Source organism: Osmia lignaria, unplaced genomic scaffold, assembly GCF_051020975.1.
Source record: "Osmia lignaria lignaria isolate PbOS001 unplaced genomic scaffold, iyOsmLign1 scaffold0012, whole genome shotgun sequence".
Taxonomy (NCBI): Eukaryota; Metazoa; Arthropoda; class Insecta; order Hymenoptera; family Megachilidae; genus Osmia; species Osmia lignaria.
The window spans coordinates 12,375,175-12,396,777 of NW_027478166.1; positions in this window are offsets into that span (position 1 = coordinate 12,375,175).

A 21,603-nucleotide genomic window follows, 5' to 3' on the forward strand; every position below is an offset into this window, starting at 1 on the left:
TAGGCCCCTTCCCTTGAGATAAATCTGCAAATATCTCGGAAACGAAGCGAGCTATGGCAAAATGGTAAGAGACCTTTTTTGTAGAGAATTAAGTTTCCTACTTTTTTTCTTCTATGATATTTTTTGATCAGATGCGTAGTTCTCGAGATATATCAAGATATTTAAAAGTTCCGAAGCTGCACCAATATAATAGAGGTACAGAAACACCGTGGCCTCTTTCTTTGAGATAACTCTGCACTATTGCGATTTGAAAATGCCACTTCGAGCTTAGCTGTGCAGAAGAAGAACAACAAGAAGAAGAAATATCTCGAAATATGTCCGTCAGGCCCCTTCCCTTGAGATAAATCTGCAAATATCTCGGAAACGAAGCGAGCTATGGCAAAATGTTAAGAGACCTTTTTTGTAGAGAATTAAGTTTCCTACTTTTTATGTTGTATGATATTTTTTGATCAGATGCGTAGTTCTCGAGATATATCAAGATATTTAAAAGTTCCGAAGCCGCACCAACATAATAGGGATACAGAAACACCGTGGCCCCTTTCTTTGAGATAACTCTGCACTATTGCGAGCTGGAAATGCCACTTCCAGTTTAGCTGTGCAGAAGAAGAACAACAAGAAGAAGAAATACCTCGAAATATGTCCGTCAGGCCCCTTCCCTTGAGATAAATCTGCAAATATCTCGGAAACGAAGCGAGCTATGGCAAAATGTTAAGAGACCTTTTTTGTAGAGAATTATGTTTCCTACAATTTATGTTCTATGATATTTTTTGATCAGAAGCGTAGTTTTCGAGATATATCGAGATATTTAAAAATTCCGAAGCAGCACCAACATAATAGAGATACAGAAACACCGTGGCCCCTTTCTTTGAGATAACTCTGCACTATTGCGAGCTGCAAATGCCACTTCCAGCTTAGCTGTGCAGAAGAAGAACAACAAGAAGAAGAAATATCTCGAAATATGTCCGTCAGGCCCCTTCCCTTGAGATAAATCTGCAAATATCTCGGAAACGAAGCGAGCTATGGCAAAATGTTAAGAGACGTTTTTTGTAGAGAATTAAGTTTCCTACTTTTTATGTTCTATGATATTTTTTGATCAGATGCGTAGTTCTCGAGATATATCAAGATATTTAAAAGTTCCGAAGCCGCACCAACAAAATAGGGATACAGAAACACCGTGGCCCCTTTCTTTGAGATAACTCTGCACTATTGCGAGCTGGAAATGCCACTTCCAGTTTAGCTGTGCAGAAGAAGAACAACAAGAAGAAGAAATACCTCGAAATATGTCCGTCAGGCCCCTTCCCTTGAGATAAATCTGCAAATATCTCGGAAAAGAAGCGAGCTATGGCAAAATGTTAAGAGACCTTTTTTGTAGCGAATTATGTTTCCTACAATTTATGTTCTATGATATTTTTTGATCAGAAGCGTAGTTTTCGAGATATATCGAGATATTTAAAAATTCCGAAGCAGCAAAACATAATACAGATACAGAAACACCGTGGCCCCTTTCTTTGAGATAACTCTGCACTATTGCGAGCTGCAAATGCCACTTCCAGCTTAGCTGTGCAGAAGAAGAACAACAAGAAGAAGAAATATCTCGAAATATGTCCGTCAGGCCCCTTCCCTTGAGATATATCTGCAAATATCTCGGAAACGAAGCGAGCTATGGCAAAATGTTAAGAGACCTTTTTTGTAGAGAATTATGTTTCCTACAATTTATGTTCTATGATATTTTTTGATCAGATGCGTAGTTCCCGAGATATATCAAGATATTTAAAAGTTCCGAAGCCGCACCAACATAATAGAGATACAGAAACACCGTGGCCCCTTTCTTTGAGATAACTCTGCACTATTGCGAGCCGCAAATGCCACTTCCAGCTTAGCTGTGCAGAAGAAGAACAACAAGAAGAAATATCTCGAAATATGTCCGTCAGGCCCCTTCCCTTGAGATAAATCTGCAAATATCTCGGAAACGAAGCGAGCTATGGCAAAATGTTAAGAGACCTTTTTTGTAGAGAATTAAGTTTCCTACTTTTTATGTTCTATGATATTTTTTGATCAGAAGCGTAGTTTTCGAGATATATCGAGATATTTAAAAATTCCGAAGCAGCACCAACATAATAGAGATACAGAAACACCGTGGCCCCTTTCTTTGAGATAACTCTGCACTATTGCGAGCTGCAAATGCCACTTCCAGCTTAGCTGTGCAGAAGAAGAACAACAAGAAGAAGAAATATCTCGAAATATGTCCGTCAGGCCCCTTCCCTTGAGATAAATCTGCAAATATCTCGGAAACGAAGCGAGCTATGGCAAAATGTTAAGAGAACTTTTTTGTAGAGAATTAAGTTTCCTACTTTTTATGTTCTATGATATTTTTTGATCAGATGCGTAGTTCTCGAGATATATCAAGATATTTAAAAGTTCCGAAGCCGCACCAACAAAATAGGGATACAGAAACACCGTGGCCCCTTTCTTTGAGATAACTCTGCACTATTGCGAGCTGGAAATGCCACTTCCAGTTTAGCTGTGCAGAAGAAGAACAACAAGAAGAAGAAATACCTCGAAATATGTCCGTCAGGCCCCTTCCCTTGAGATAAATCTGCAAATATCTCGGAAAAGAAGCGTGCTATGGCAAAATGTTAAGAGACCTTTTTTGTAGCGAATTATGTTTCCTACAATTTATGTTCTATGATATTTTTTGATCAGAAGCGTAGTTTTCGAGATATATCGAGATATTTAAAAATTCCGAAGCAGCACCAACATAATACAGATACAGAAACACCGTGGCCCCTTTCTTTGAGATAACTCTGCACTATTGCGAGCTGCAAATGCCACTTCCAGCTTAGCTGTGCAGAAGAAGAACAACAAGAAGAAGAAATATCTCAAAATATGTCCGTCAGGCCCCTTCCCTTGAGATAAATCTGCAAATATCTCGGAAACGAAGCGAGCTATGGCAAAATGTTAAGAGACCTTTTTTGTAGAGAATTAAGTTTCCTACTTTTTATGTTCTATGATATTTTTTGATCAGATACGTAGTTCTCGAGATATATCAAGATATTTGAAAGTTCCGAAGCCGCACCAACATAATAGAGATACAGTAACACCGTGGCCCCTTTCTTTGAGATAACTCTGCACTATTGCGAGCTGCAAATGCCACTTCCAGCTTAGCTGTGCAGAAGAAGAACAACAAGAAGAAGAAATATCTCGAAATATGTCCGTCAGGCCCCTTCCCTTGAGATATATCTGCAAATATCTCGGAAAAGAAGAGAGCTATGGCAAAATGTTAAGAGACCTTTTTTGTAGAGAATTAAGTTTCCTACTTTTTATGTTCTATGATATTTTTTGATCAGATGCGTAGTTCCCGAGATATATCGAGATATTTAAAAGTTTCGAAGCCGCACCAACATAATAGAGATACAGAAACACCGCGGCCCCTTTCTTTGAGATAACTCTGCACTAGTGCGAGCCGCAAATTCCACTTCCAGCTTAGCTGTGCAGAAGAAGAACAACAAGAAGAAGAAATATCTCGAAATATGTCTGTCAGGCCCCTTCCCTTGAGATATATCTGCAAATATCTCGGAAACGAAGAGAGCTATGGCAAAATGTTAAGAGACCTTTTTTGTAGAGAATTAAGTTTCCTACTTTTTATGTTCTATGATATTTTTTGATCAGATGCGTAGTTCCCGAGATATATCAAGATATTTAAAAGTTCCGAAGCCGCACCAACATAATAGAGATACAGAAACACCGTGGCCCCTTTCTTTGAGATAACTCTGCACTATTGCGAGCTGCAAATGCCACTTCCAGCTTAGCTGTGCAGAAGAAGAACAACAAGAAGAAGAAATATCTCGAAATATGTCCGTCAGGCCCCTTCCCTTGAGATATATCTGCAAATATCTCGGAAACGAAGCGAGCTATGGCAAAATGTTAAGAGACCTTTTTTGTAGAGAATTATGTTTCCTACAATTTATGTTCTATGATATTTTTTGATCAGATGCGTAGTTCCCGAGATATATCAAGATATTTAAAAGTTCCGAAGCCGCACCAACATAATAGAGATACAGAAACACCGTGGCCCCTTTCTTTGAGATAACTCTGCACTATTGCGAGCCGCAAATGCCACTTCCAGCTTAGCTGTGCAGAAGAAGAACAACAAGAAGAAATATCTCGAAATATGTCCGTCAGGCCCCTTCCCTTGAGATAAATCTGCAAATATCTCGGAAACGAAGCGAGCTGTGGCAAAATGTTAAGAGACCTTTTTTGTAGAGAATTAAGTTTCCTACTTTTTATGTTCTATGATATTTTTTGATCAGATGCGTAGTTCTCGAGATATATCAAGATATTTAAAAGTTCCGAAGCCGCACCAACATAATAGAGATACAGAAACACCGTGGCCCCTTTCTTTGAGATAAATCTGCACTATTGCGAGCTGCAAATGCCACTTCCAGCTTAGCTGTGCAGAAGAAGAACAACTAGAAGAAGAAATATCTTGAAATATGTCCGTCAGGCCCCTTCCCTTGAGATATATCTGCAAATATCTCGGAAAAGAAGAGAGCTATGGCAAAATGTTAAGAGACCTTTTTTGTAGAGAATTAAGTTTCCTACTTTTTATGTTCTATGATATTTTTTGATCAGATGCGTAGTTCCCGAGATATATCGAGATATTTAAAAGTTTCGAAGCCGCACCAACATAATAGAGATACAGAAACACCGCGGCCCCTTTCTTTGAGATAACTCGGCACTACTGCGAGCTGTAAATGCCACTTCCAGCTTAGCTGTGCAGAAGAAGAACAACAAGAAGAAGAAATATCTCGAAATATGTCCGCCAGGCCCCTTCCCTTGAGATATATCTGCAAATATCTCGGAAACGAAGCGAGCTATGGCAAAATGTTAAGAGACCTTTTTTGTAGAGAATTATGTTTCCTACAATTTATGTTGTATGATATTTTTTGATCAGAAGCGTAGTTTTCGAGATATATCAAGATATTTGAAAGTTCCGAAGCCGCACCAACATAATAGAGATACAGTAACACCGTGGCCCCTTTCTTTGAGGTAACTCTGCACTATTGCGAGCTGCAAATGCCACTTCCAGCTTAGCTGTGCAGAAGAAGAACAACAAGAAGAAGAAATATCTCGAAATATGTCCGTCAGGCCCCTTCCCTTGAGATATATCTGCAAATATCTCGGAAAAGAAGAGAGCTATGGCAAAATGTTAAGAGACCTTTTTTGTAGAGAATTAAGTTTCCTACTTTTTATGTTCTATGATATTTTTTGATCAGATGCGTAGTTCCCGAGATATATCGAGATATTTAAAAGTTTCGAAGCCGCACCAACATAATAGAGATACAGAAACACCGCGGCCCCTTTCTTTGAGATAACTCTGCACTAGTGCGAGCCGCAAATTCCACTTCCAGCTTAGCTGTGCAGAAGAAGAACAACAAGAAGAAGAAATATCTCGAAATATGTCTGTCAGGCCCCTTCCCTTGAGATATATCTGCAAATATCTCGGAAACGAAGAGAGCTATGGCAAAATGTTAAGAGACCTTTTTTGTAGAGAATTAAGTTTCCTACTTTTTATGTTCTATGATATTTTTTGATCAGATGCGTAGTTCCCGAGATATATCAAGATATTTAAAAGTTCCGAAGCCGCACCAACATAATAGAGATACAGAAACACCGTGGCCCCTTTCTTTGAGATAACTCTGCACTATTGCGAGCTGCAAATGCCACTTCCAGCTTAGCTGTGCAGAAGAAGAACAACAAGAAGAAGAAATATCTCGAAATATGTCCGTCAGGCCCCTTCCCTTGAGATATATCTGCAAATATCTCGGAAACGAAGCGAGCTATGGCAAAATGTTAAGAGACCTTTTTTGTAGAGAATTATGTTTCCTACAATTTATGTTCTATGATATTTTTTGATCAGATGCGTAGTTCCCGAGATATATCAAGATATTTAAAAGTTCCGAAGCCGCACCAACATAATAGAGATACAGAAACACCGTGGCCCCTTTCTTTGAGATAACTCTGCACTATTGCGAGCCGCAAATGCCACTTCCAGCTTAGCTGTGCAGAAGAAGAACAACAAGAAGAAATATCTCGAAATATGTCCGTCAGGCCCCTTCCCTTGAGATAAATCTGCAAATATCTCGGAAACGAAGCGAGCTGTGGCAAAATGTTAAGAGACCTTTTTTGTAGAGAATTAAGTTTCCTACTTTTTATGTTCTATGATATTTTTTGATCAGATGCGTAGTTCTCGAGATATATCAAGATATTTAAAAGTTCCGAAGCCGCACCAACATAATAGAGATACAGAAACACCGTGGCCCCTTTCTTTGAGATAAATCTGCACTATTGCGAGCTGCAAATGCCACTTCCAGCTTAGCTGTGCAGAAGAAGAACAACTAGAAGAAGAAATATCTTGAAATATGTCCGTCAGGCCCCTTCCCTTGAGATATATCTGCAAATATCTCGGAAAAGAAGAGAGCTATGGCAAAATGTTAAGAGACCTTTTTTGTAGAGAATTAAGTTTCCTACTTTTTATGTTCTATGATATTTTTTGATCAGATGCGTAGTTCCCGAGATATATCGAGATATTTAAAAGTTTCGAAGCCGCACCAACATAATAGAGATACAGAAACACCGCGGCCCCTTTCTTTGAGATAACTCGGCACTACTGCGAGCTGTAAATGCCACTTCCAGCTTAGCTGTGCAGAAGAAGAACAACAAGAAGAAGAAATATCTCGAAATATGTCCGCCAGGCCCCTTCCCTTGAGATATATCTGCAAATATCTCGGAAACGAAGCGAGCTATGGCAAAATGTTAAGAGACCTTTTTTGTAGAGAATTATGTTTCCTACAATTTATGTTGTATGATATTTTTTGATCAGAAGCGTAGTTTTCGAGATATATCGAGGTATTTAAAGGTTCCGAAGCCGCACCAACATAATAGAGATACAGAAACACCGTGGCCCCTTTCTTTGAGATAACTCTGCACTAGTGCGAGCCGCAAATGCCACTTCCAGCTTAGCTGTGCAGAAGAAGAACAACAAGAAGAAATATCTCGAAATATGTCCGTCAGGCCCCTTCCCTTGAGATAAATCTGCAAATATCTCGGAAACGAAGCGAGCTATGGCAAAATGTTAAGAGACCTTTTTTGTAGAGAATTAAGTTTCCTGCTTTTTATCTTCTATGATATTTTTTGATCAGATGCGTAGTTCTCGAGATATATCAAGATATTTAAAAGTTCCGAAGCCGCACCAACATAATAGAGATACAGAAACACCGTGGCCCCTTTCTTTGAGATAAATCTGCACTATTGCGAGCTGCAAATGCCACTTCCAGCTTAGCTGTGCAGAGGAAGAACAACAAGAAGAAGAAATATCTCGAAATATGTCCGTCAGGCCCCTTCCCTTGAGATAAATCTGCAAATATCTCGGAAACGAAGCGAGCTATGGCAAAATGTTGAGAGACCTTTTTTGTAGAGAATTAAGTTTCCTACTTTTTATGTTCTATGATATTTTTTGATCAGATGCGTAGTTCTCGAGATATATCAAGATATTTAAAAGTTCCGAAGCCGCACCAACATAATAGAGATACAGAAACACCGTGGCCCCTTTCTTTGAGAAAACTCTGCACTATTGCGAGCTGGAAATGCCACTTCCAGTTTAGCTGTGCAGAAGAAGAACAACAAGAAGAAGAAATATCTCGAAATATGTCCGTCAGGCCCCTTCCCTTGAGATAAATCTGCAAATATCTCGGAAACGAAGCGAGCTATGGCAAAATGTTAAGAGACCTTTTTTGTAGAGAATTAAGTTTCCTACTTTCTATGTTCTATGATATTTTTTGATCAGATGCGTAGTTCTCGAGATATATCAAGATATTTAAAAGTTCCGAAGCCGCACCAACATAATACAGATACAGAAACACCGTGGCCCCTTTCTTTGAGATAAATCTGCACTATTGCGAGCTGCAAATGCCACTACCAGCTTAGCTGCGCAGAAGAAGAACAACAAGAAGAAGAAATATCTCGAAATATGTCCGTCAGGCCCCTTCCCTTGAGATAAATCTGCAAATATCTCGGAAAAGAAGCGAGCTATGGCAAAATGTTAAGAGACCTTTTTTGTAGAGAATTATGTTTCCTACAATTTATGTTCTATGATATTTTTTGATCAGAAGCGTAGTTTTCGAGATATATCGAGGTATTTAAAAGTTCCGAAGCCGCACCAACATAATAGAGATACAGAAACACCGTGGCCCCTTTCTTTGAGATAACTCTGCACTATTGCGAGCTGGAAATGCCACTTCCAGTTTAGCTGTGCAGAAGAAGAACAACAAGAAGAAGAAATAACTCGAAATATGTCCGTCAGGCCCCTTCCCTTGAGATAAATCTGCAAATATCTCGGAAACGAAGCGAGCTATGGCAAAATGTTGAGAGACCTTTTTTGTAGAGAATTAAGTTTCCTACTTTTTATGTTCTATGATATTTTTTGATCAGATGCGTAGTTCTCGAGATATATCAAGATATTTAAAAGTTCCGAAGCCGCACCAACATAATAGAGATACAGAAACACCGTGGCCCCTTTCTTTGAGATAAATCTGCACTATTGCGAGCTGCAAATGCCACTTCCAGCTTAGCTGTGCAGAAGAAGAACAACAAGAAGAAGAAATATCTTGAAATATGTCCGTCAGGCCCCTTCCCTTGAGATAAATCTGCAAATATCTCGGAAACGAAGCGAGCTATGGCAAAATGTTGAGAGACCTTTTTTGTAGAGAATTAAGTTTCCTACTTTTTATGTTCTATGATATTTTTTGATCAGATGCGTAGTTCTCGAGATATATCAAGATATTTAAAAGTTCCGAAGCCGCCCCAACATAATAGAGATACAGAAACACCGTGGCCCCTTCCTTTGAGATAACTCTGCACTATTGCGAGCTGCAAATGCCACTTCCCGCTTAGCTGCGCAGAAGAAGAACAACAAGAAGAAGAAATATCTCGAAATATGTCCGTCAGGCCCCTTCCCTTGAGATCAATCTGCAAATATCTCGGAAACGAAGCGAGCTATGGCAAAATGTTAAGAGACCTTTTTTGTAGAGAATTATCTTTCCTACAATTTATGTTCTATGCTATTTTTTGATCAGAAGCGTAGTTTTCGAGATATATCGAGGTATTTAAAAGTTCCGAAGCCGCACCAACATAATAGAGATACAGAAACACCGTGGCCCCTTTCTTTGAGATAACTCTGCACTATTGCGAGCTGGAAATGCCACTTCCAGTTTAGCTGTGCAGAAGAAGAACAACAAGAAGAAGAAATAACTCGAAATATGTCCGTCAGGCCCCTTCCCTTGAGATAAATCTGCAAATATCTCGGAAACGAAGCGAGCTATGGCAAAATGTTGAGAGACCTTTTTTGTAGAGAATTAAGTTTCCTACTTTTTATGTTCTATGATATTTTTTGATCAGATGCGTAGTTCTCGAGATATATCAAGATATTTAAAAGTTCCGAAGCCGCACCAACATAATAGAGATACAGAAACACCGTGGCCCCTTTCTTTGAGATAAATCTGCACTATTGCGAGCTGCAAATGCCACTTCCAGCTTAGCTGTGCAGAGGAAGAAGAACAAGAAGAAGAAATATCTCGAAATATGTCCGCCAGGCCCCTTCCCTTGAGATATATCTGCAAATATCTCGGAAACGAAGCGAGCTATGGCAAAATGTTAAGAGACCTTTTTTGTAGAGAATTATGTTTCCTACAATTTATGTTCTATGATATTTTTTGATCAGAAGCGTAGTTTTCGAGATATATCGAGGTATTTAAAGGTTCCGAAGCCGCACCAACATAATAGAGATACAGAAACACCGTGGCCCCTTTTTTTGAGATAACTCTGCACTAGTGCGAGCCGCGAATGCCACTGCCAGCTTAGCTGTGCAGAAGAAGAACAACAAGAAGAAGAAATATCTCGAAATATGTCCGTCAGGCCCCTTCCCTTGAGATCAATCTGCAAATATCTCGGAAACGAAGCGAGCTATGGCAAAATGTTAAGAGACCTTTTTTGTAGAGAATTATCTTTCCTACAATTTATGTTCTATGCTATTTTTTGATCAGAAGCGTAGTTTTCGAGATATATCGAGGTTTTTAAAAGTTCCGAAGCCGCACCAACATAATAGAGATACAGAAACACCGTGGCCCCTTTCTTTGAGATAAATCTGCACTATTGCGAGCTGCAAATGCCACTTCCAGCTTAGCTGTGCAGAAGAAGAACAACAAGAAGAAGAAATATCTTGAAATATGTCCGTCAGGCCCCTTCCCTTGAGATAAATCTGCAAATATCTCGGAAACGAAGCGAGCTATGGCAAAATGTTGAGAGACCTTTTTTGTAGAGAATTAAGTTTCCTACTTTTTATGTTCTATGATATTTTTTGATCAGATGCGTAGTTCTCGAGATATATCAAGATATTTAAAAGTTCCGAAGCCGCCCCAACATAATAGAGATACAGAAACACCGTGGCCCCTTCCTTTGAGATAACTCTGCACTATTGCGAGCTGCAAATGCCACTTCCCGCTTAGCTGCGCAGAAGAAGAACAACAAGAAGAAGAAATATCTCGAAATATGTCCGTCAGGCCCCTTCCCTTGAGATAAATCTGCAAATATCTCGGAAACGAAGCGAGCTATGGCAAAATGTTGAGAGATCTTTTTTGTAGAGAATTAAGTTTCCTACTTTTTATGTTCTATGATATTTTTTGATCAGATGCGTAGTTCCCGAGATATATCAAGATATTTAAAAGTTCCGAAGCCGCACCAACATAATAGAGATACAGAAACATCGTGGCCCCTTTCTTTGAGATAACTCTGCACTACTGCGAGCTGTAAATGCCAGTTCCAGCTTAGCTGTGCAGAAGAAGAACAACAAGAAGAAGAAATATCTCGAAATATGTCCGCCAGGCCCCTTCCCTTGAGATATATCTGCAAATATCTCGGAAACGAAGCGAGCTATGGCAAAATGTTAAGAGACCTTTTTTGTAGAGAATTATGTTTCCTACAATTTATGTTCTATGATATTTTTTGATCAGAAGCGTAGTTTTCGAGATATATCAAGATATTTAAAAGTTCCGAAGCCGCACCAACATAATAGAGATACAGAAACACCGTGGCCCCTTTCTTTGAGATAACTCTGCACTATTGCGAGCTGGAAATGCCACTTCCAGTTTAGCTGTGCAGAAGAAGAACAACAAGAAGAAGAAATATCTCGAAATATGTCCGTCAGGCCCCTTCCCTTGAGATAAATCTGCAAATATCTCGGAAACGAAGCGAGCTATGGCAAAATGTTAAGAGACCTTTTTTGTAGAGAATTATCTTTCCTACAATTTATGTTCTATGCTATTTTTTGATCAGAAGCGTAGTTTTCGAGATATATCGAGGTATTTAACAGTTCCGAAGCCGCACCAACATAATAGAGATACAGAAACACCGTGGCCCCTTTCTTTGAGATAACTCTGCACTAGTGCGAGCCGCAAATGCCACTTCCAGCTTAGCTGTGCAGAAGAAGAACAACAAGAAGAAGAAATATCTCGAAATATGTCCGTCAGGCCCCTTCCCTTGAGATATATCTGCAAATATCTCGGAAACGAAGCGAGCTATGGCAAAATGTTAAGAGACCTTTTTTGTAGAGAATTATGTTTCCTACAATTTATGTTCTATGATATTTTTTGATCAGATGCGTAGTTCCCGAGATATATCAAGATATTTAAAAGTTCCGAAGCCGCACCAACATAATAGAGATACAGAAACACCGTGGCCCCTTTCTTTGAGATAACTCTGCACTATTGCGAGCCGCAAATGCCACTTCCAGCTTAGCTGTGCAGAAGAAGAACAACAAGAAGAAATATCTCGAAATATGTCCGTCAGGCCCCTTCCCTTGAGATAAATCTGCAAATATCTCGGAAACGAAGCGAGCTATGGCAAAATGTTAAGAGACCTTTTTTGTAGAGAATTAAGTTTCCTACTTTTTATGTTCTATGATATTTTTTGATCAGAAGCGTAGTTTTCGAGATATATCGAGATATTTAAAAATTCCGAAGCAGCACCAACATAATAGAGATACAGAAACACCGTGGCCCCTTTCTTTGAGATAACTCTGCACTATTGCGAGCTGCAAATGCCACTTCCAGCTTAGCTGTGCAGAAGAAGAACAACAAGAAGAAGAAATATCTCGAAATATGTCCGTCAGGCCCCTTCCCTTGAGATAAATCTGCAAATATCTCGGAAACGAAGCGAGCTATGGCAAAATGTTAAGAGAACTTTTTTGTAGAGAATTAAGTTTCCTACTTTTTATGTTCTATGATATTTTTTGATCAGATGCGTAGTTCTCGAGATATATCAAGATATTTAAAAGTTCCGAAGCCGCACCAACAAAATAGGGATACAGAAACACCGTGGCCCCTTTCTTTGAGATAACTCTGCACTATTGCGAGCTGGAAATGCCACTTCCAGTTTAGCTGTGCAGAAGAAGAACAACAAGAAGAAGAAATACCTCGAAATATGTCCGTCAGGCCCCTTCCCTTGAGATAAATCTGCAAATATCTCGGAAAAGAAGCGTGCTATGGCAAAATGTTAAGAGACCTTTTTTGTAGCGAATTATGTTTCCTACAATTTATGTTCTATGATATTTTTTGATCAGAAGCGTAGTTTTCGAGATATATCGAGATATTTAAAAATTCCGAAGCAGCACCAACATAATACAGATACAGAAACACCGTGGCCCCTTTCTTTGAGATAACTCTGCACTATTGCGAGCTGCAAATGCCACTTCCAGCTTAGCTGTGCAGAAGAAGAACAACAAGAAGAAGAAATATCTCAAAATATGTCCGTCAGGCCCCTTCCCTTGAGATAAATCTGCAAATATCTCGGAAACGAAGCGAGCTATGGCAAAATGTTAAGAGACCTTTTTTGTAGAGAATTAAGTTTCCTACTTTTTATGTTCTATGATATTTTTTGATCAGATACGTAGTTCTCGAGATATATCAAGATATTTGAAAGTTCCGAAGCCGCACCAACATAATAGAGATACAGTAACACCGTGGCCCCTTTCTTTGAGATAACTCTGCACTATTGCGAGCTGCAAATGCCACTTCCAGCTTAGCTGTGCAGAAGAAGAACAACAAGAAGAAGAAATATCTCGAAATATGTCCGTCAGGCCCCTTCCCTTGAGATATATCTGCAAATATCTCGGAAAAGAAGAGAGCTATGGCAAAATGTTAAGAGACCTTTTTTGTAGAGAATTAAGTTTCCTACTTTTTATGTTCTATGATATTTTTTGATCAGATGCGTAGTTCCCGAGATATATCGAGATATTTAAAAGTTTCGAAGCCGCACCAACATAATAGAGATACAGAAACACCGCGGCCCCTTTCTTTGAGATAACTCTGCAGTAGTGCGAGCCGCAAATTCCACTTCCAGCTTAGCTGTGCAGAAGAAGAACAACAAGAAGAAGAAATATCTCGAAATATGTCTGTCAGGCCCCTTCCCTTGAGATATATCTGCAAATATCTCGGAAACGAAGAGAGCTATGGCAAAATGTTAAGAGACCTTTTTTGTAGAGAATTAAGTTTCCTACTTTTTATGTTCTATGATATTTTTTGATCAGATGCGTAGTTCCCGAGATATATCAAGATATTTAAAAGTTCCGAAGCCGCACCAACATAATAGAGATACAGAAACACCGTGGCCCCTTTCTTTGAGATAACTCTGCACTATTGCGAGCTGCAAATGCCACTTCCAGCTTAGCTGTGCAGAAGAAGAACAACAAGAAGAAGAAATATCTCGAAATATGTCCGTCAGGCCCCTTCCCTTGAGATATATCTGCAAATATCTCGGAAACGAAGCGAGCTATGGCAAAATGTTAAGAGACCTTTTTTGTAGAGAATTATGTTTCCTACAATTTATGTTCTATGATATTTTTTGATCAGATGCGTAGTTCCCGAGATATATCAAGATATTTAAAAGTTCCGAAGCCGCACCAACATAATAGAGATACAGAAACACCGTGGCCCCTTTCTTTGAGATAACTCTGCACTATTGCGAGCCGCAAATGCCACTTCCAGCTTAGCTGTGCAGAAGAAGAACAACAAGAAGAAATATCTCGAAATATGTCCGTCAGGCCCCTTCCCTTGAGATAAATCTGCAAATATCTCGGAAACGAAGCGAGCTGTGGCAAAATGTTAAGAGACCTTTTTTGTAGAGAATTAAGTTTCCTACTTTTTATGTTCTATGATATTTTTTGATCAGATGCGTAGTTCTCGAGATATATCAAGATATTTAAAAGTTCCGAAGCCGCACCAACATAATAGAGATACAGAAACACCGTGGCCCCTTTCTTTGAGATAAATCTGCACTATTGCGAGCTGCAAATGCCACTTCCAGCTTAGCTGTGCAGAAGAAGAACAACTAGAAGAAGAAATATCTTGAAATATGTCCGTCAGGCCCCTTCCCTTGAGATATATCTGCAAATATCTCGGAAAAGAAGAGAGCTATGGCAAAATGTTAAGAGACCTTTTTTGTAGAGAATTAAGTTTCCTACTTTTTATGTTCTATGATATTTTTTGATCAGATGCGTAGTTCCCGAGATATATCGAGATATTTAAAAGTTTCGAAGCCGCACCAACATAATAGAGATACAGAAACACCGCGGCCCCTTTCTTTGAGATAACTCGGCACTACTGCGAGCTGTAAATGCCACTTCCAGCTTAGCTGTGCAGAAGAAGAACAACAAGAAGAAGAAATATCTCGAAATATGTCCGCCAGGCCCCTTCCCTTGAGATATATCTGCAAATATCTCGGAAACGAAGCGAGCTATGGCAAAATGTTAAGAGACCTTTTTTGTAGAGAATTATGTTTCCTACAATTTATGTTGTATGATATTTTTTGATCAGAAGCGTAGTTTTCGAGATATATCGAGGTATTTAAAGGTTCCGAAGCCGCACCAACATAATAGAGATACAGAAACACCGTGGCCCCTTTCTTTGAGATAACTCTGCACTAGTGCGAGCCGCAAATGCCACTTCCAGCTTAGCTGTGCAGAAGAAGAACAACAAGAAGAAATATCTCGAAATATGTCCGTCAGGCCCCTTCCCTTGAGATAAATCTGCAAATATCTCGGAAACGAAGCGAGCTATGGCAAAATGTTAAGAGACCTTTTTTGTAGAGAATTAAGTTTCCTGCTTTTTATCTTCTATGATATTTTTTGATCAGATGCGTAGTTCTCGAGATATATCAAGATATTTAAAAGTTCCGAAGCCGCACCAACATAATAGAGATACAGAAACACCGTGGCCCCTTTCTTTGAGATAAATCTGCACTATTGCGAGCTGCAAATGCCACTTCCAGCTTAGCTGTGCAGAGGAAGAACAACAAGAAGAAGAAATATCTCGAAATATGTCCGTCAGGCCCCTTCCCTTGAGATAAATCTGCAAATATCTCGGAAACGAAGCGAGCTATGGCAAAATGTTGAGAGACCTTTTTTGTAGAGAATTAAGTTTCCTACTTTTTATGTTCTATGATATTTTTTGATCAGATGCGTAGTTCTCGAGATATATCAAGATATTTAAAAGTTCCGAAGCCGCACCAACATAATAGAGATACAGAAACACCGTGGCCCCTTTCTTTGAGAAAACTCTGCACTATTGCGAGCTGGAAATGCCACTTCCAGTTTAGCTGTGCAGAAGAAGAACAACAAGAAGAAGAAATATCTCGAAATATGTCCGTCAGGCCCCTTCCCTTGAGATAAATCTGCAAATATCTCGGAAACGAAGCGAGCTATGGCAAAATGTTAAGAGACCTTTTTTGTAGAGAATTAAGTTTCCTACTTTCTATGTTCTATGATATTTTTTGATCAGATGCGTAGTTCTCGAGATATATCAAGATATTTAAAAGTTCCGAAGCCGCACCAACATAATACAGATACAGAAACACCGTGGCCCCTTTCTTTGAGATAAATCTGCACTATTGCGAGCTGCAAATGCCACTACCAGCTTAGCTGCGCAGAAGAAGAACAACAAGAAGAAGAAATATCTCGAAATATGTCCGTCAGGCCCCTTCCCTTGAGATAAATCTGCAAATATCTCGGAAAAGAAGCGAGCTATGGCAAAATGTTAAGAGACCTTTTTTGTAGAGAATTATGTTTCCTACAATTTATGTTCTATGATATTTTTTGATCAGAAGCGTAGTTTTCGAGATATATCGAGGTATTTAAAAGTTCCGAAGCCGCACCAACATAATAGAGATACAGAAACACCGTGGCCCCTTTCTTTGAGATAACTCTGCACTATTGCGAGCTGGAAATGCCACTTCCAGTTTAGCTGTGCAGAAGAAGAACAACAAGAAGAAGAAATAACTCGAAATATGTCCGTCAGGCCCCTTCCCTTGAGATAAATCTGCAAATATCTCGGAAACGAAGCGAGCTATGGCAAAATGTTGAGAGACCTTTTTTGTAGAGAATTAAGTTTCCTACTTTTTATGTTCTATGATATTTTTTGATCAGATGCGTAGTTCTCGAGATATATCAAGATATTTAAAAGTTCCGAAGCCGCACCAACATAATAGAGATACAGAAACACCGTGGCCCCTTTCTTTGAGATAAATCTGCACTATTGCGAGCTGCAAATGCCACTTCCAGCTTAGCTGTGCAGAAGAAGAACAACAAGAAGAAGAAATATCTTGAAATATGTCCGTCAGGCCCCTTCCCTTGAGATAAATCTGCAAATATCTCGGAAACGAAGCGAGCTATGGCAAAATGTTGAGAGACCTTTTTTGTAGAGAATTAAGTTTCCTACTTTTTATGTTCTATGATATTTTTTGATCAGATGCGTAGTTCTCGAGATATATCAAGATATTTAAAAGTTCCGAAGCCGCCCCAACATAATAGAGATACAGAAACACCGTGGCCCCTTCCTTTGAGATAACTCTGCACTATTGCGAGCTGCAAATGCCACTTCCCGCTTAGCTGCGCAGAAGAAGAACAACAAGAAGAAGAAATATCTCGAAATATGTCCGTCAGGCCCCTTCCCTTGAGATCAATCTGCAAATATCTCGGAAACGAAGCGAGCTATGGCAAAATGTTAAGAGACCTTTTTTGTAGAGAATTATCTTTCCTACAATTTATGTTCTATGCTATTTTTTGATCAGAAGCGTAGTTTTCGAGATATATCGAGGTATTTAAAAGTTCCGAAGCCGCACCAACATAATAGAGATACAGAAACACCGTGGCCCCTTTCTTTGAGATAACTCTGCACTATTGCGAGCTGGAAATGCCACTTCCAGTTTAGCTGTGCAGAAGAAGAACAACAAGAAGAAGAAATAACTCGAAATATGTCCGTCAGGCCCCTTCCCTTGAGATAAATCTGCAAATATCTCGGAAACGAAGCGAGCTATGGCAAAATGTTGAGAGACCTTTTTTGTAGAGAATTAAGTTTCCTACTTTTTATGTTCTATGATATTTTTTGATCAGATGCGTAGTTCTCGAGATATATCAAGATATTTAAAAGTTCCGAAGCCGCACCAACATAATAGAGATACAGAAACACCGTGGCCCCTTTCTTTGAGATAAATCTGCACTATTGCGAGCTGCAAATGCCACTTCCAGCTTAGCTGTGCAGAGGAAGAAGAACAAGAAGAAGAAATATCTCGAAATATGTCCGCCAGGCCCCTTCCCTTGAGATATATCTGCAAATATCTCGGAAACGAAGCGAGCTATGGCAAAATGTTAAGAGACCTTTTTTGTAGAGAATTATGTTTCCTACAATTTATGTTCTATGATATTTTTTGATCAGAAGCGTAGTTTTCGAGATATATCGAGGTATTTAAAGGTTCCGAAGCCGCACCAACATAATAGAGATACAGAAACACCGTGGCCCCTTTTTTTGAGATAACTCTGCACTAGTGCGAGCCGCGAATGCCACTGCCAGCTTAGCTGTGCAGAAGAAGAACAACAAGAAGAAATATCTCGAAATATGTCCGTCAGGCCCCTTCCCTTGAGATAAATCTGCAAATATCTCGGAAACGAAGCGAGCTATGGCAAAATGTTAAGAGACCTTTTTTGTAGAGAATTAAGTTTCCCACTTTTTATGTTCTATGATATTTTTTGATCAGATGCGTAGTTCTCAAGATATATCAAGATATTTAAAAGTTCCGAAGCCGCACCAACATAATAGAGATACAGAAACACCGTGGCCCCTTTCTTTGAGATAACTCTGCACTATTGCGAGCTGGAAATGCCACTTCCAGTTTAGCTGTGCAGAAGAAGAACAACAAGAAGAAGAAATATCTCGAAATATGTCCGTCAGGCCCCTTCCCTTGAGATCAATCTGCAAATATCTCGGAAACGAAGCGAGCTATGGCAAAATGTTAAGAGACCTTTTTTGTAGAGAATTATCTTTCCTACAATTTATGTTCTATGCTATTTTTTGATCAGAAGCGTAGTTTTCGAGATATATCGAGGTTTTTAAAAGTTCCGAAGCCGCACCAACATAATAGAGATACAGAAACACCGTGGCCCCTTTCTTTGAGATAAATCTGCACTATTGCGAGCTGCAAATGCCACTTCCAGCTTAGCTGTGCAGAAGAAGAACAACAAGAAGAAGAAATATCTTGAAATATGTCCGTCAGGCCCCTTCCCTTGAGATAAATCTGCAAATATCTCGGAAACGAAGCGAGCTATGGCAAAATGTTGAGAGACCTTTTTTGTAGAGAATTAAGTTTCCTACTTTTTATGTTCTATGATATTTTTTGATCAGATGCGTAGTTCTCGAGATATATCAAGATATTTAAAAGTTCCGAAGCCGCCCCAACATAATAGAGATACAGAAACACCGTGGCCCCTTCCTTTGAGATAACTCTGCACTATTGCGAGCTGCAAATGCCACTTCCCGCTTAGCTGCGCAGAAGAAGAACAACAAGAAGAAGAAATATCTCGAAATATGTCCGTCAGGCCCCTTCCCTTGAGATAAATCTGCAAATATCTCGGAAACGAAGCGAGCTATGGCAAAATGTTGAGAGATCTTTTTTGTAGAGAATTAAGTTTCCTACTTTTTATGTTCTATGATATTTTTTGATCAGATGCGTAGTTCCCGAGATATATCAAGATATTTAAAAGTTCCGAAGCCGCACCAACATAATAGAGATACAGAAACATCGTGGCCCCTTTCTTTGAGATAACTCTGCACTACTGCGAGCTGTAAATGCCAGTTCCAGCTTAGCTGTGCAGAAGAAGAACAACAAGAAGAAGAAATATCTCGAAATATGTCCGCCAGGCCCCTTCCCTTGAGATATATCTGCAAATATCTCGGAAACGAAGCGAGCTATGGCAAAATGTTAAGAGACCTTTTTTGTAGAGAATTATGTTTCCTACAATTTATGTTCTATGATATTTTTTGATCAGAAGCGTAGTTTTCGAGATATATCAAGATATTTAAAAGTTCCGAAGCCGCACCAACATAATAGAGATACAGAAACACCGTGGCCCCTTTCTTTGAGATAACTCTGCACTATTGCGAGCTGGAAATGCCACTTCCAGTTTAGCTGTGCAGAAGAAGAACAACAAGAAGAAGAAATATCTCGAAATATGTCCGTCAGGCCCCTTCCCTTGAGATAAATCTGCAAATATCTCGGAAACGAAGCGAGCTATGGCAAAATGTTAAGAGACCTTTTTTGTAGAGAATTATCTTTCCTACAATTTATGTTCTATGCTATTTTTTGATCAGAAGCGTAGTTTTCGAGATATATCGAGGTATTTAACAGTTCCGAAGCCGCACCAACATAATAGAGATACAGAAACACCGTGGCCCCTTTCTTTGAGATAACTCTGCACTAGTGCGAGCCGCAAATGCCACTTCCAGCTTAGCTGTGCAGAAGAAGAACAACAAGAAGAAATATCTCGAAATATGTCCGTCAGGCCCCTTCCCTTGAGATAAATCTGCAAATATCTCGGAAACGAAGCGAGCTATGGCAAAATGTTAAGAGTCCTTTTTTGTAGAGAATTAAGTTTCCTACTTTTTATGTTGTATGATATTTTTTGATCAGATGCGTAGTTCTCGAGATATATCAAGATATTTAAAAGTTCCGAAGCCGCACCAACATAATAGAGATACAGAAACACCGTGGCCCCTTTCTTTGAGATAAATCTGCACTATTGCGAGCTGCAAATGCCACTTCCAGCTTAGCTGTGCAGAGGAAGAAGAACAAGAAGAAGAAATATCTCGAAATATGTCCGCCAGGCCCCTTCCCTTGAGATATATCTGCAAATATCTCGGAAACGAAGCGAGCTATGGCAAAATGTTAAGAGACCTTTTTTGTAGAGAATTATGTTTCCTACAATTTATGTTCTATGATATTTTTTGATCAGAAGCGTAGTTTTCGAGATATATCGAGGTATTTAAAGGTTCCGAAGCCGCACCAACATAATAGAGATACAGAAACACCGTGGCCCCTTTTTTTGAGATAACTCTGCACTAGTGCGAGCCGCGAATGCCACTGCCAGCTTAGCTGTGCAGAAGAAGAACAACAAGAAGAAATATCTCGAAATATGTCCGTCAGGCCCCTTCCCTTGAGATAAATCTGCAAATATCTCGGAAACGAAGCGAGCTATGGCAAAATGTTAAGAGACCTTTTTTGTAGAGAATTAAGTTTCCTACTTTTTATCTTCTATGATATTTTTTGATCAGATGCGTAGTTCTCGAGATATATCAAGATATTTAAAAGTTCCGAAGCCGCACCAACATAATAGAGATACAGAAACACCGTGGCCCCTTTCTTTGAGATAACTCTGCACTATTGCGAGCTGCAAATGCCACTTCCAGTTTAGCTGTGCAGAAGAAGAACAACAAGATGAAGAAATATCTCGAAATATGTCCGTCAGGCCCCTTCCCTTGAGATAAATCTGCAAATATCTCGGAAACGAAGCGAGCTATGGCAAAATGTTAAGAGACCTTTTTTGTAGAGAATTAAGTTTCCTACTTTCTATGTTCTATGATATTTTTTGATCAGATGCGTAGTTCTCGAGATATATCAAGATATTGTAAAGTTCCGAAGCCGCACCAACATAATAGAGATACAGAAACACCGTGGCCCCTATCTTTGAGATAACTGTGCACTATTGCGAGCTGTAAATGCCACTTCCAGCTTAGCTGTGCAGAAGAAGAACAACAAGAAGAAGAAATATCTCGAAATATGTCCGTCAGGCCCCTTCCCTTGAGATAAATCTGCAAATATCTCGGAAACGAAGCGAGCTATGGCAAAATGTTAAGAGACGTTTTTTGTAGAGAATTAAGTTTCCTACATTTTATATTCTATGATATTTTTTGATTAGATGCGTAGTTCTCGAGATGTATCAAGCTATTTAAAAGTTCCGAAGCCGCACCAACATAATAGAGATACAGAAACACCGTGGCCCCTTTCTTTGAGATAACTCTGCACTATTGCGAGCTGGAAATGCCACTTCCAGTTTAGCTGTGCAGAAGAAGAACAACAAGAAGAAGAAATATCTCGAAATATGTCCGTCAGGCCCCTTCCCTTGAGATCAATCTGCAAATATCTCGGAAACGAAGCGAGCTATGGCAA